Source organism: Triticum urartu, chromosome 2A (genome assembly GCF_056163025.1).
Source record: "Triticum urartu cultivar PI428250 chromosome 2A, HENAU_Tu73, whole genome shotgun sequence".
Lineage (NCBI taxonomy): Eukaryota > Viridiplantae > Streptophyta > Magnoliopsida > Poales > Poaceae > Triticum > Triticum urartu.
In genome coordinates this window covers 107,331,889-107,347,577 of record NC_141874.1, presented here as the reverse complement: position 1 = coordinate 107,347,577, position 15,689 = coordinate 107,331,889, and positions in this window count along the sequence as shown.

Below are 15,689 nucleotides of genomic sequence, written 5' to 3'. Positions count from 1 at the left end.
TCTTGGGCTGATGATGAACAATACAAGAGAAGAATGGCCTCCTGAGGTTGAGGCGTTCTTGGGCTCGGTGAGCTTGTGTGTGAGGTGGTCTCTCTCGAGCCCAGTTGTCTCCTCGAGCTAAGTTGTTCTCTCTCGAACCCAGTTTGTTCTCTCCACTGTGGTGGCTAGTCCTATTTATAGAGGCCCTAGTCCTCTTCCCAAATATCGAGCGGGAAGGGAGCCAACAATGGCGGGCTAATTTGAAGGGGGACAGCTAGTACAAGCTATCCTGACAAAAGTAGTCTTCGCCTGCACAAAGTTCTGGTGGTGACGCTGTTTCGGGCTCCACGATGACCTCCGTCTTGCAGTCCTTGGTCTTGGTCTTGTTGCACCGAAATGGCAACCTTTGCCTGATGCCTCAGTACTCCGCGGCTGCGCTTGCCCCCTTTGCACCAAAGAGGAAACAAGGACGATGTGCGCGCTGGCGCCCGCCTAGCACCCGCCTGGTGTCGATCGTCACGGCTCACGTCACGAAAGCCTCGTGAGATTTGCCCCGATTTGATATCTCCGCTCCTCATGAGCCTGCCTAGCTAGGCCACTCCGGAAGAGGTCCTGCGTCGTCCGCCTCGCGAGGCTTGGCCCCTCGCGAGGGTCTTGAGTGCTTTGCTGGTGAAGATGGGCCGTACGGTCTGCTGGCTCAGCCACGCTGCGGGCCGTAGGCAGGCAAGTCTGGGGACCCCCGTTCCCAGAATGCCGACAGTAGCCCCCGGGCCCAAGGTGCGCGCGGGCTTGGCTTCGCGGCGAATCCAAGGGTCAAGCTCGAAGCGCCGCGGGCCCCAAAAGCCCGCGACCTCGGTTGACGCGCAGCGGTTGATTGAACGTGGGCGCCTCCGCTTCCCCATGCTGCTTCGGCAACTGCTTGACCTGACAAAAGGCTGGTGCGGGCGGTACTTGCCTTCATTGCTTCTTCCTCGCCTTGCTCCAGATCCCCTTTCTTGATCTTCGCCGCCGCTACCTACAGATCTGCTCCGGCCTTGCTCTACATCTGCCGCCCATGGCGCCGCGCGGTCAAGACTTCCTCATCCCCGGCTTGGTACGAGCCTGCTCTTGAGGCGCCTACTGTCACGGAGAAGAGCCTTGCCTCCGTGCGCCTGCTGACGGCGGGAGAGAGCAACGAGTGGGGGAAGACGGAGCTTCGGCTTGCGTCCGACGAGCCGGAAGCTGAGGGGAGCACCTTCTTCCCCTTCTTTTCGAGCAGCGTTGCCGTCGGGTTGGTTGCTCCCTTCTCCGATTTCTTCTATGAAGTCCTCGACCACTATGGGCTGCAGGCGTTGCATCTCCACCCCAACTCTGTCCTTCTCCTGTCCATCTTTGCCTACTACTGTGAGGCGTACCTGGGCGTGATGCCTTCCGTGGCGCTCCTGCGCCACTTCTTCTTCCTTCGTGTCAGCGAGGGTCACATCTCTGGATGCGCCAACTTCGTCGCGTCCGGCAAGGCCAACTTGATCTCGAGCACCGGGAAGAGGGCCGACAACATTCGATCCAAATGGGTCATGGTGGACGCCAAGCTCGCCCATCCGCGCCTGGCGTTGCCGACGGAGGCGCCCTGGGAAGGCAAGGAGTGGCCCAGGGCGGAGCTTGTCGATGAGCGGGCATCATCTGTGTTGGAGCAGATGATGGCCGACCTGAAGCCGGGCAATGCGAGGGCGGCCAAAATAACGGGAGCGATGCTCCTGAGGGAGTTCTTGACGCTGGGGGTCGCCCCACTCCAGGCGCGCGCGTGCCCCTTCTGGCAGCTTGAAGGAGGGGAGAACAAGGCCCGCCTGAGGCCGGGGGACCTGCCTGACGATGAACTGGACGCCGTCCCGCGCCTCATAGTTGGAGACAACCAGGAGTACCCGCCTAGCGCCTTCATTCCCCTGTTCCAACGCAGGGACCGGGAGGAATTCGTCGACTCCAGGCCGACTTTTGATGCGCGCGGGCTGGTGCCGCCAGTGCTTTCGGGAGCTCCTTCAGCGCCAAAGCCGGTGGAGGTGTCTTCTAGCGAGTCCCGCAAAGAGGGGGAGGAGGAGGAGGACTCTGAGGAGACCCCGGAAGAGGCGGAGGAGACCTCCCCTCCGAGCAAGGCCAAGATTCTTCGCGCCCTTCCTGATGATGCTGAGGCCGATGCCTACCGAGGAGGGAAGAGCAACCCCTCGTCTCGATGAAGGGTAGGTCGTCACTGGTGGACCGTAGCGCCGCCCCCACTCCAACACCTCCTGGGGCTGGATCCGGTTCCGCCTCCGCACCGCATGGCGCCACCGGAGCCCGAGCGCCTGCCTGCCATGTCCTGAAACTGTCGGGCCTTAAGCTCCTCAAGCGAAAGGTCGAGTACCTTGCGATGGACCGGTCGGTGCTTCGAACTTCGCTTGGTCCTCGCTGGTGCTTGTTTCTTCCTGACGCTCGCCCTTGGTTGATCAGGCCGACATCTTCGGCGAAGAGGAGGAATGAAGGGAAGGCAGCTGTGCCTCCCTCCGCAGAGCCAGGGGCAACATCGCCCGTGTCTCCCCAGCCCGGTCGTCTTCGCGGGGCCAAGAGGAGCATCGCCGTGTGGAGTCAGCCCCCATGGCCCCGATGGCTCCGGAGGTGCCGGTGCTTGGCGCGGCTGATGAGGTCCCAGCTGCTCCGGAGCCTGCGGTCTCGCAAGCCCTGGTGACTGCGCCACTCCCTCCTACTGCTGCGCCTCCACTCCTCGGTTCCTCTGCTCCTGCTGCCGTCTTGGAGCGTGCCTTTTCAGAGATGACCCAACTGCAGGCGGATCTCCTGAGCGCTGACCCGCGCCTGGTGGCCGGGCGTCTGGAGTTGGCCTCCGGCTGGCTTCACTCTGACCTGGCGGTACGCGCGGTGCTGGGCCAGGCTATTGCAGCTTCCGAGAGGGAGAAGCAAGGGGCCGCCAGTGCTGCAGACGATCGTGAGGCGGCGCTGAGAGACGCCAAGGCCGCCCGCAACCACTTCCAAGTGCTGGAGGGCGAGTTGAAGAGCCTGCGCGACAAGAACGCCGAAGAGGCACGCCGCCGCCAGTCAGAGGAGAAGGAGATGAAGGCCTGGGAGGAAGCCATCAAGAACCGTGATGCTGAGCTGGCGGAGCTGGGGAAGGAGCAGGCCGCCGAGCGCAACCGGTTGGAGGAGCTGGAGCAGAAGATAGAGGCGAGGGAGGCCGACCTTGCCGCCAAGGCGCGAGTCCTGGCCGAAGACCGTGTGGCCTTCGCCGATCTTGAGAAGAGATCTCGCGAGGTGCTGAAGACGCTGTACGAGCGTGGCCTGGAGAAGCCACTGGACACTGACGAGGACGGCCCTGCCCAGCTGCTTCCTCTCGTGGTGAAGGTGCTTGAGGAGGTCGTTGAGGGCCTTGGTCCCATGGCGGAGGCAGAAGCTCAGGTTCTGTCCGCGGCCGCACTGACTCGCGTCCTGAGCCATCTGCACCTCCGCGACCCCAACGCCCGCCTTGACGAGCTGCTGGAGCCTGTAACTGAAGACCTCTCCGCCGCCGCAGTTGTTCAAGGTCACTTGGAGGCTTTGTTGGGGAAGTTCCACAGCTTTGTCTCTGATCCTTTGCCTAGCGATGGCGCGGATCCTGCGGCTGGTGGTGAAGGCGAGCGCATCGTCGCCCGTGGGGAAGCACCTTCCGCAGGCGACGACGACATCCGGGGGTGACCTGCGGCTATTCTTCTCGTTCCTTTCCTGCGACATACATCAGGCTTCGTGGAGGCGTTTAGACTTTTCATTTGATATTGTGAGAACAATGTGCTTGTAATATTTGCTTCGAGATTTTGCGTTTTCCTTCCTATTTGCTTTGTTCTGCGTCAGCAGAGCCCGGCCCTGCACATACCTCAACCGCCGTTGGGCCGACCGGAGACCAGGACGGACCAAGGAGTGAGGGGCTACGTGACTAGTTAGGCTCCTGAGTCGCGATGCTCAGGAGTGCCCCTTGACGTGTGAACAACATATAGGGAGAGTTCACGAAGATAGAGTAATGTTCTACGTCGGCAGAGCCCAGCCCCGCGCATACCTCAACTGCCGTTGGGACGACCAGAGACCAGGACGGACCAAGGAGTGTGGGGCTATGTGACCAGTTAGGCTCCTGAGTCGCAATGCTCAGGAGTCCCCCTTGATGTTCAAACAATTTCCATACCTACCCTCGCCGAGGCCTCGGGAGGGGCACGCGACGCCCAGGTCCGGGGGACCTGGTTGGGTGGCGTGTGGTTGGGCGTGACCCGAGCGCAGCCCCCGTGCCGAGCCCCCTCGCGCGACTCTCCCGAGGGGAGGTGTCATGGTGGGACTGGGCGTTGAGCTCTGGGCTCCCTGAGGTTGGTACGGCCGTGGGGTCGCCCTTAGTTGTTTATCACCAGTGAGAGCATAGTGCTTCCGCTTGTGCATGGGCATAGCCGCTCCTCGGCAGTGTCGATAGCCAGCGCGGAGCATGGAGATTCCACTTGGGCGTAGGATGGCCCCCCCCTTCGGGAGGAGCCCCCGGGGCGTGTACAGCCCTGCCCTGACACGTGGCTTGCACGACAGGGCTACGAGGTGTATCTAGGCACTCGTGAGCCAACGCGGGACTCACGAGGCCCTACCTCAAGGCGGGTTGCGCCTGGTCTTGAGTCTTGGTGGCTGTATGTCCCTGCAAGGTGGTTAGATGCAAGCACTCTACGTCCTCAGGTCCCGGCCCTCGAGCGAGCTCAGCCACCGCTAGTATGCCAGGTCGCGATGCCATGGTCAACGCCAGGGGGTGAGGGCTGGAGATCCAGTAAGAGCTCCTGAGTCACGATGCTCAGGAGCCCCCCTTTAACGTGCAAGCAAATTGCATGGGGCGAACGGACCCGAGGTGGGCGGTGATCAAACAGGAGATAGCAGTTCGGCAGGTGATAGCCGTTGCCAGGTTAAGCATGAAGAGTAGGTCGACTAGGATAAATGCAGGAAGATACATGCCACTGGGTCTGGCCCAAGCGGCGTGGGGGTGATGCAGCCCGAGGGGCGTCCCCAGCAAGGTAAGCTAAAGACATAAGTAAAAGGGATACATACCACAGGGACGGACCCACGCGCCCTGGGAATAGTGCAGCCCGAGGGGCGCTCCCAACTTAGACGAACTTGGAAGATGTCACCTGGGTCCGTATATGAAGTAGAGCTGGTGCAGCTGAAGGCACACATCGAAGGAATGACTCCTCATGAGCCACCGGGACCCTGAGCCTCAGGAGGCTCTGGGAGCTCAAGAGGTTCCCTGAAGGCCGTCGCCATCTCCTCCTGACTGGCGTGGAACCTGGCCTCCTGAGCCGCCTGGACTTGCCGCAGGTTGCGCTGATAGGCTGACGCCACGCTCGGCAAGCCGAAGGGCATGCGAACGGAGCTGTGTGGTGGACCCTCAGAGCGGCCCGCGCGTGATGTCCAGAAGCGTTCCTGAGATGTGGCCCTGTTGATCCCTGGGATGTCGATGCAGGCGCGCAGCTCAGCACCCTCGCCTGGGTGGTGAGCCACACTCTATGAGCGGCTGTTGCCACGCATGGCTCTTGCGTCTTGTAGCTCTTGGGTGGTCTTGGTGATGAACTCCTGGGTGGTGGGCATTCCTCGCCTCATGCTCTCCTGTGGAACACGTGTCGCGAAGCACGCTTCCAAGTGGTGCCCAAGCGCCTCCCTCATGAGATTGGCAAGGTCTGAGGCCCTCCAAAAGAGAGCCCCCGAGCTTTGCCCGAGGAGGGCGCCGGGCGCGCTTTCCTATGCGGTGGAGGGAGGCACCCCTGGAGCGGGCGCCGATCCTGACGAGGCTCCTGATGCGACGCCATCTTCTTGGGGTCCTGCATGGCGCGGTAGCTTATTCTTGGGGATGGTCTCCGGAGGGCCCTCACTTCTGCAGTCAGGGTTGCCGATTGCCGCGGCTTGGAAGGCGCACTCAAGGGAGCACACCGCATCCCTTTCTTCACATGGGACCGTGATGATTCCCCCGCTTCCTGGCATCTTGAGGACGTTGTAGCCGTGGTGAGTGACTGCAATGAACTTGGCCAGGGCTGGGTACCCGAGGATGGCGTTGTACGACAGGCAGATGTGTGCAACGTCAAAGTCGATGAGCTCGATGCGGTAATTCTTGCGCTCCCCGAAGGTGACAGGCAGGCGAACCTGCCCTATTGGTGTGGTGGAACCGCCAGTCACTCCTGAGTAAGGCTTGGTTGGCTGGAGCTGCTCATAGGGCACTTGGAGGCTGTCGAATGTGTCGGCGGATAGGACATTGAGCCCTGCGCCGCCGTCGATGAGAGTCTTGGTGACTTGCACATTGCTGATGACTAGGGAGCACAGCATAGGGAGTGTGCCAGCGGCGGCTGCGCACTTGAGCTGGTCGGCCGAGCTGAAGGTGATGGCGCATTGGGACCACCGGAGCGGGCGCGTGGCCTTGAGCTTGGGGAGCGTCGCGTTTACTTCGCGAGCGAACTGTTTGAAGATGCGCTGAGAGGCTGGGGCCTGAGCACCGCCCAGGATGCAAGCGACCGTGAGCGGCTCCTGGAAGCCCCCAGCCCCCTCGTCCTGGTGATGGTCGTCGTTCCTCCTTGGCGGCGGCAGCGGGGGAAGACCGGCGTTGCCCTGGGGGCGATCCTCGCGAGGCGGGTCCCTCCAAGTGCCCTCGCGAGGTTGGTCCTGCTAGCGGTCCTCGCGAGGCCGGTCGCGCCACTCCTGGCGTGGGCCACGGCTGTCCCAGCATCCGCCTCCGCGTCGTCCTCCGTGGCCGTAGCCCCGGTCGCTGCGCTTGGGGCGTCGGCCGAAGCGTCCTTCTCGAATAGCTCTGAGCTCTTGATAGTCGCTGGTGTTGTGGGTGTTCAGGTTGTGGAAGGCGCAGAAGGGCCGGCCGTTCTTGGATGACTCGGGCTGATCTCTGCCTCACTTGGTGTCGGGCTCCACTGCGAGCACGACTGCCTCTTTGCGCTTCATGTCCTTGGCCTTGGCCTTCTTTTCCTCCACTCCTGCATCTGGCAGCCCCAGGAGAGAGAGGCGCCCCTCCTCAGCTCTTGCGCACCTGGTCGCCAGGTTGAACAGCTCCTGAGATGTGCAGAGCTCCTCATGGATGGCCAGCTCCTTCATCTTAACGTCGCGGATGCCGTCGGAAAACGCGGAGATGATGGCCTTGACCGAGACCTTTGGAATCTTGAGGCGGGTGCTATTGAAGCGCTGGATGTACTTCTGGAGGGTCACTCCTGGCTGTTGCTTGATGCGGCGTAGGTCGCCCGCGACCTCTGGGCAGTCACGAGTGCCCTGGAAGTTGGCGACGAAGCGGTCGCGCATCTCGTCCCAGGAGGAGATTGAGTCGTGCTGCAGGTTCAGGAACCAGGAGCGGGCCCCATCCTTGAGAGCCATGGGAAACCAGTTCTTCATGACCTTCTCGTCACCGTTGGCCACTTCGATGCTCAACTCATAGAGTTGCAGGAACTCCGCGGGGTCGGCGGTGCCGTCGTACCGTGGAGGCAGATCTGGCTTGAACTTTCCTGGCTAGGCAACGCTACACAGCTCACGTGTGAAGGCGCGGCAGCCTGCCGTGGTTGCCGGGGCCCGCCTCGGGGGTGGAGCTTGGTCTTGGCGAGGTCCACGCTGCGCCACTGCAGGCGGTGCGCGGTCTTGACGAGGTAGCGCGGGGAGCGTTGGTGCGGCTTCTCGCGGTCGCGGGACTTCTTGGCAGCTCCATTCTTCACGCGCGGGCGCCGGGCGTGGCAAATCACGCCGTGGAGGCTCGCGCCTTGGCGCCAAGGCACCTTCTTGGGGTCGAGGTGGTGGAGGCACGCCACGGGCCCCATTGCTCGCAGCCTGCTGAGGGGGAGGCAGAGAGTGAGACGGCGCCAGAGAGCCCCCCGCGGCACGGACGAGCTCGGCGACGCGGTCGAGCCAATCTTCATAGCATCGTCGACAGAGTGGTAATGTAGGAGCTCGTTTGCTGCGATGAGCGTGGCCCGCGCCTCCAGGGGAGCACGATGCGCGTGAGACGAAGAGCCAGCAGGAGCGAGTGATGGAGGAGCGGTGCGGCCGTCCTGCCGCACCGAATGGTGTTGCGAGGACGCCTGCTGCTCGTTTCCCACCGGGCCAGTGGCTGCGTTGGCGGCGGGGGACAGAGATCGATGAGGCGGCCCACCGACGGGTGCCGTCTGAGCAACGCGGGCGGCCCGACGCTCAGCTCGAGCACGATGAGCGTCCGCCATGGAGACGATGGGGCGACAGAGCGACGGAGAGGAAGCTATGGCGCACCCCTACCTGGCGCGCCAAATGTCGGGGTTGGGGTCCCGGCAAACCCTTAAGGTTCGAACACTGGGGTGCGCGCGAAATCTATCCCTCCAACCGATCTACGCTCTAGCTTGCTAGGATCTCGCGGACGAACTTGACGAACTCACAACACAGATGGACACAGGCTTCATACTGGTTCGGGCCACCGTTGCGGTGTAACACCCTACTCCAGTGTGGTGGTTGTGGATTGCCTCTTGGGTTGATGATGAACAATACAAGGGAAGAACGACCTCCTGAGGTTGAGGCGTTCTTGGGCTTGGTGAGATTGTGTGTGAGGTGGTCTCTCTCGAGCCCAGTTTTCTCCTCGAGCTAAGTTGTTCTCTCTCGAACCCAGTTCGTTCTCTCCACTGTGGTGGCTAGTACTATTTAGTCCTCTTCCGAAATATCGAGCGGGAAGGGAGCCAACAATGGCGGGCTAATTTGAAGGGGGACAGCTAGTACAAGCTATCCTGACAAAAGTAGTCTTCGCCTGCACATAGTTCTGGTGGTGACGCTGTGCCGGGCTCCACGATGACCTCCGTCTTCCAGTCCTTGGTCTTTGTCTTGTTGCACTGAAATGACAATATTGCCTGATTCCTCGGTACTCCGTGGCTGCGCTTGCCCCCTTTGCACCAAAGAGGAAACAAGGACGCTGTGCGCACTGGCGCCCGCCTGGTGTCGATCGTCACGGCTCACGTCAGGAAAGCCTTGTGAGGTTCGCCCTGCCTTGATATCTCCGCTCCTCGTGAGCCTGCCTAGCTAGGCCACTCCGAAAGAGGTCCTGCGTCGTCCGCCTCACGAGGCTTGGCTCCTCGCGAGGGTCTTGAGTGCTTTGCTGGTGAAGATGGGCCGTACGGCCTGCTGGCTCATCCACGCCGCGGGCCGCAGGCAGGCAAGTCTGGGGACCCCCATGCCCAGAACGCCGACACAACTAACATACCGATGACAAAGAGAACAACATATAGTGTTATGCGGTTTGACTGATAAAGATCTTCGTAGAATATGTAGGAACCAATATGAGCATCCAGGTTCCGCTATTGGTTATTGATCGGAGACATGTCTCAGTCATGTCTACATAGTTCTCGAACCCATAGGGTCCGCACGCTTAAAGTTCTGTGACGATCGATTTTATGAGTTTATATGTTTTGATGTACCGAAGGTAGTTCGGAGTCCCGGATATGATCACGGACATTACGAGGAGTCTCAAAATGGTCGAGGCATAAAGATTGATATATTGGAAGCCTATATTTGGACATCGGAAGAGTTCCGGGTAAAATCGGGATTTTACCGGAGTACCGGAGGGGTTACCGGAACCCCCCGGGGGCTATGGTCCGAATTGGACTAGGAGAGGGGGGCGGCGCCCCCCTTTCCTTCTCTTTCTTCCCCTTCCTTTCCCCCTCCTAGTAGGAGTAGGAAAGGGAGGAATCCTACTCCTACTAGGAGGAGGATTCCTCCTCCTAGCGCACCAACAAGGGCCGGCCGGCCTCCCCCTTGCTCCTTTATATACAGGGGCAGGGGGCACCTCTAGACACACAAGTTGATCACAAAGATCTCTCCCAGCCGTGTGCGGTGCCCCCCTCCACCATAATCCACCTCGGTCATACTGTAGTGGTGTTTAGGCGAAGCCCTGCTACGGTAGCTACATCAACATCGTCATCACGCCGTTGTGCTGACGAAACTCTTCCCCGAGCTCTACTGGATCGTGAGTTCGCGGGACGTCACCGAGCTGAACGTGTGCTGAACGCGGAGGTGCCGTACGTTCGGTATTGAGGATCGGTCGATCGTGAAGACGTACGACTACATCAACCGCGTTGTCATAACACTTCCGCTTAACGGTCTATGAGGGTACATGGACGACACTCTCCCCTCTTGTTGCTATGCATCACCATGATCCTGCATGTGCGTAGGATTTTGTTTGAAATTACTATGTTCCCCAATAGTGTTATCAGAGCCTGGTTTTATGCGTAGATGTTATATGCACGAGTAGAACACAAAGTGAGTTGTGGGCGATACAAGTCATACTGCTTACCAGCATGTCATACTTTGGTTCGGCGATATTGTTGGATGAAGCGGCCCGGACCGACATTACGCGTACGCTTACGCGAGACTGGTTCTACCGACGTGCTTTGCACATAGGTGGCTGGCGGGTGTCAGTTTCTCCAACTTTAGTTGAACCGAGTGTGGCTATGCCCAGTCCTTGAGAAGGTTAAAACAACACTAACTTGATGAAGTATCATTGTGGTTTTGATGCATAGGTAAGAACGGTTCTTGCTCAGCCCCTAGCAGCCACGTAAAACTTGCAACAACAAAGTAGAGGACGTCTAACTTGTTTTTGCAGGGCATGTTGTGATGTGATATGGTTAAGACGTGATGAGATATAAATTGTTGTATGAGATGATCATGTTTTGTTAAAGTTATCAGCAACTGGCAGAAGCCTTATGGTTGTCTCTTTATTGCATAAGATGCAAGTGCCAAACAATTGCTTTACTTTATTGCTATGCGATAGCAATAGTTGCAAGAGCAATAGTTGGCGAGACGACCATGTGACGACACATTGATAGAGATCAAGATGATGGAGATCATGGTGTCATGCCGGTGATGATAGAGATCATGACGGTACTTTGAAGATAGAGATCAAAGGCGCAAAATGATCATGGCCATATAATGTCACATATTTCGATTGCATGTGATGTTTATCATTTATGCATCTTATTCTGGTTTGTTTGACGGTAGCATTATAAGATGATCTCTCACTAAATTTCAAGGTAAAAGTGTTCTCCCTTAGTATGCACCGTTGCCAAAGTTCGTCGTGCCGGGTGATACGTCTCGTTCGTATCTACTTTTCCAAACACTTTTGCCCTTGTTTTGGACTCTAACTTGCATGATTTGAATGGAACTAACCCGGATGACGATGTTTTCAGTAGAATTGCCATGTTGTTATTTATGTGCAGAAACAAAAGTTCTCGGAATGACCTAAAACTTCACGGAACATCTTTTTGGAAATAATAAAAAATCCTTGCAAAAGATGAAGACCAGGGGGCCCACACCCTAGCCACGAGGTGGGGGCGCGCCCCCTACCTCATGGTCCCCCTGGAGCTCCTCCGACCTCAACTCCAACTCTACATATTTGCTTTCGGGGAGAAAAAAAAGAGAGAAGGATTCATCGCGTTTTACGATACAAAGCCGCGCCAAGCCCTAAAACCTCTCGGGAGGGATGATCTGGAGTCCGTTCGGGGCTCCAGAGAGGGGAATCCGTCGCCATCGTCATCATCAACCTTCCTCCATCACCAATTTCATGATGCTCACCGCCGTGCGTGAGTAATTCCATCGTAGGCTTGCTGGATGGTGATGGGTTGGATGAGATTTATCATGTAATCGAGTTAGTTTTGTTAGGGTTTGATCCCTAGTATCCACTATGTTCTGAGACTGATGTTGCTATGACTTTGCTATGCTTAATGCTTGTCACTAGGGCCCGAGTGCCATGATTTCAGATCGGAACCTATTATGTTTTCATCAATATATGAGAGTTCTTGATCCTATCTTGCAAGTCTATAGTCACCTACTATGTGTTATGATCCGGCAACCCCGAAGTGAAAATAATCGGGACCACTCCCGGTGATGACCGTAGTTTGAGGACTTCATGTATTCACTATGTGTTAATGCTTTGGTCCGGTACTCTATTAAAAGGAGGCCTTAATATCCCTTAGTTTCCACTAGGATCCCGCTGCCACGGGAGGGTAGGACAAAAGATGTCATGCAAGTTCTTTTCCATAAGCATGTATGACTATATTCGGAATACATGCCTACATTACATTGATGAATCAGAGCTAGTTCTATGTCACCCTATGTTATGACTGTTACATGATGAACCGCATCCGGCATGATTCTCTATCACCAATCCATTGCCTACGAGATTTCCATATATTGTTCTTCGCTTATTTACTTTTTCATTGCTATTGCTATCATCACTACAACATACCAAAAATTACTTTTGCTACCGTTACCACTACTATCATATTACTTAGCTACTAAACACTTTGCTGCAGATATTATGTTTCCAGGTGTGGTTGAATTGACAACTCAGCTGCTAATACTTGAGAATATTCTTTGGCTCCCCTTGTGTCGAATCAATAAATTTGGGTTGAGTACTCTACCCTCGAAAATTGTTGTGATCCCCTATACTTGTGGGTTATCAAGACTATTTTCTGGCGCCGTTGCCGGGGAGCATAGCTCTATTCTTTGAGTCACTTGGGATTTATATCTGGTTATCATTATGAAGAACTTGAAAGATCCAAGAACCAAGATTTATCCCTCAACTACGAGGGGAGGTAAGGAACTTCCATCTAGCTCTGCACTTGATTCACCTGCTGTTTTGAGTAAGCTTGCGACACCTAAACCTGCTTCTGCTATTCGTTCTGATATGTCGCATGTTATTGATGATGCCACTTCTGCTATGCATGATACTTATGATGAAACTACTTCTATGCTTGATACTACTGTGCCACTTGGTGAATTTCTTGATGAACAACTTGCTAGGGTTAGAGAGAATGAAATTATTGAAACTGATAATATTGATGAAAGTGATGATGAAGATTCTCCCCCTAATAAATATGAATTGCATGTTGTGCCTAAGGGCTATGTTATGGATGAAGAAATTGCTAAAGCTATTTTTGCTTGCAAAGATAGATATGATCTAAAGAGGTTATTAGCTAAATGGAAGCAGCAATCCCTTAATGCTAGAATGAAACCTGACCCTTCTTTTGCTACTTCACATATCTGTGTTACTGATAAGGATTATGAATTCTCTGTTGATCCTGATATAATTACTTTGGTTGAATCTGATCCTTTTCATGGCTATGAATCTGAAACTGTTTTGGCACATCTTACTAAATTAAATGATATAGCCACCCTATTCACTAATGATGAGAAATCTCGCTACCTTTATATCCTTAAAATATTTCCGTTCTCATTAAAGGGTGATGCTAAGATATGGTTTAATTCTCTGAAGGCCACCCTAAGAGAATTGAGCAAGATTCTTAGAGAAATAATATAGATACACCTAGTCCTTCTAAAAGGAAGAAAAAGAAAAATGATAGGACTTTGCAAGCTTCTAGTGAACCTATTGCTGAAACACGTGAGAATCCAACTGATATTTCTATTTCTGATGCTGAAACACAATCTGGTAATGAACCTGAAACTAGTGATAATGTTAATGATAATGTTCATGATGATGCTCAACCTAGTAATGATAATGATATAGAAATTGAACCTGCTGTTGATCTTGATAACCCACAATCAAAGAATCAATGTTATGATAAGGAAGACTTTGTTGCTAGGAAACACGGAAAGGAAAGAGAGCCTTGGGTTCAGAAACCCATGCCTTTTCCTCCCAAACCATCCAAGAAAAAGGATGATGAGGATTTTGAGCGCTTTGCTGAAATGATTAGACCTATCTTTTTGCGTATGCGATTAACTGATATGCTTAAAATGAATCCTTATGCTAAGCACATGAAAGAAATTGTTACTAATAAAATAAAGATACCGGAAGCTGAAATTTCCACCATGCTTGCTAATTATACTTTTAAGGGTGGAATACTAAAGAAACTTGGAGATCCAGGAGTACCCACTATACCATGCTCCATTAAAAGAAACTATGTTAAAACTACTTTATGTGATCTTGGAGCCGGTGTTAGTGTTATGCCTCTCTCTTTATATCGTAGACTTGATTTGAATAAGTTGACACCTACTGAAATATCTTTGCAAATGGCTGATAAATCAACCGCTATACCTGTCGGTATTTGTGAGGATGTGCCTGTTGTGGTTGCAAACGTTACTATTTTAACAGACTTTGTTATTCTTGATATTCCCGAGGACGATATTATTTCTATTATTCTTGGAAGACCCTTTTTGAATACTGCAGGGGCTGTTATTGATTGCAACAAAGGCAATGTCACTTTTCATGTTAATGGTAATGAGCATATGGTACACTTTCCGAGGAAACAACCTCAAGTCCACAGTATCAATTCTATTGGAAAACTTCCATCGATTATTTTTGGAGGTTTTGAATTTCCTCTTCCTATTGTCTAGAAGAAATATGATATTCTTATTATTGGGGATGTGCATATCCCCGTTGAGGTAACATAGTGTTATTCGAAATTTCTTCGGTTCCATGTTATTCGGAATGAGTTCGTTAACAAGACTTGATCAACCTTGTTAGTGGATTCCTTTTGATGAGCATGAGATGGATGAAATTAGGAGGCACAACCTTCTATACCCTCCTTTTACTTTCTATTATTTACATTAAATAAAATAAAAATAAGTATTTTCTGTCTGTTATCTGAATTATCCATGCAATATAAAAATTCCCCGAAAATAAAAGTTCTCCAAATGCCCTGAAATTGAAATATGATTTTTTCTAGAATATTTGAGAATATTTGGCACTGAGAACACAACACGGGGGGCATCCACCTGGCCATGAGGGTGGAGGGCGCGCCCTACCCCCTGGGCGCGCCCCTGCCTCGTGGACCCATGGTGGTCCTTCTCCACTTATTCCTGCACCCACACACTCCTTCCTCCCACAAACACGATTATCCAGTTCAAACCCGAGTCCAAGATCATTTTGCTGCCATTTTCGATCCGCTTACTCAAAGCACCTCTCACAAAACTGCTTGGGGGATTGTTCCTTGGTATGTGACTCCTCCATTGGTCCAATTAGTTTTTGTTCTAGTGCTTTATTCATTGCAAATTTGTGCTGCTTAGGTGACCTTGTTCTCGAGCTTGCATGTCAAATTTATGTGGTTCCAAGTAGTTTTGATGCATGATATAGGCTCTAGGCACTTGTAGGAGTAGTTGCTATCAATTTTGTTGAGTTTGGTTCACTTTTATTTTTAAGTTACTAAAAATTTCAGAATTTTTCAGAAAATAATGAAGAGATTTTTGAGGGGCTCATCGAGCCGAATCTCGAAGGAAAAGCAAAATGAAGAAGCAAAGAAGCCCAAATATAATCTGCCTCGCACCACGGAGGTTAGGCCATGTGAATGACCCTCCGATGATTTCTTGAGAGCCACCGGGATTTATGAGGATTTTTATGAATTGGCTAAGAATGCAGGCCTCACCGACTTCCTCCCCGACCAACGCGAACAATATCTCTTACTCACCAATACTTTTGTGCAAAACTTCTACTATTATCCTAGGGAGTCACCTCCTTCAGTAGAGTTTCATTTATATGATGTGGTTAAGAAGATGTCACTATATGAATTTTGCAGGGTTTGCAAAATACCTTTCGAGGGTAGCTTCGAGGAACCACATCGTAAAGATGTGGATGGGTTTATTGACACTACCACTGTAGGGGAAACTAGGAAGGTTTCCGATGCAAGAATCACTAGCATACATTTTCCTGTTTTACGCAACTTTGGAATATTTGCTAGTCGTTGCTTAATTGGTTG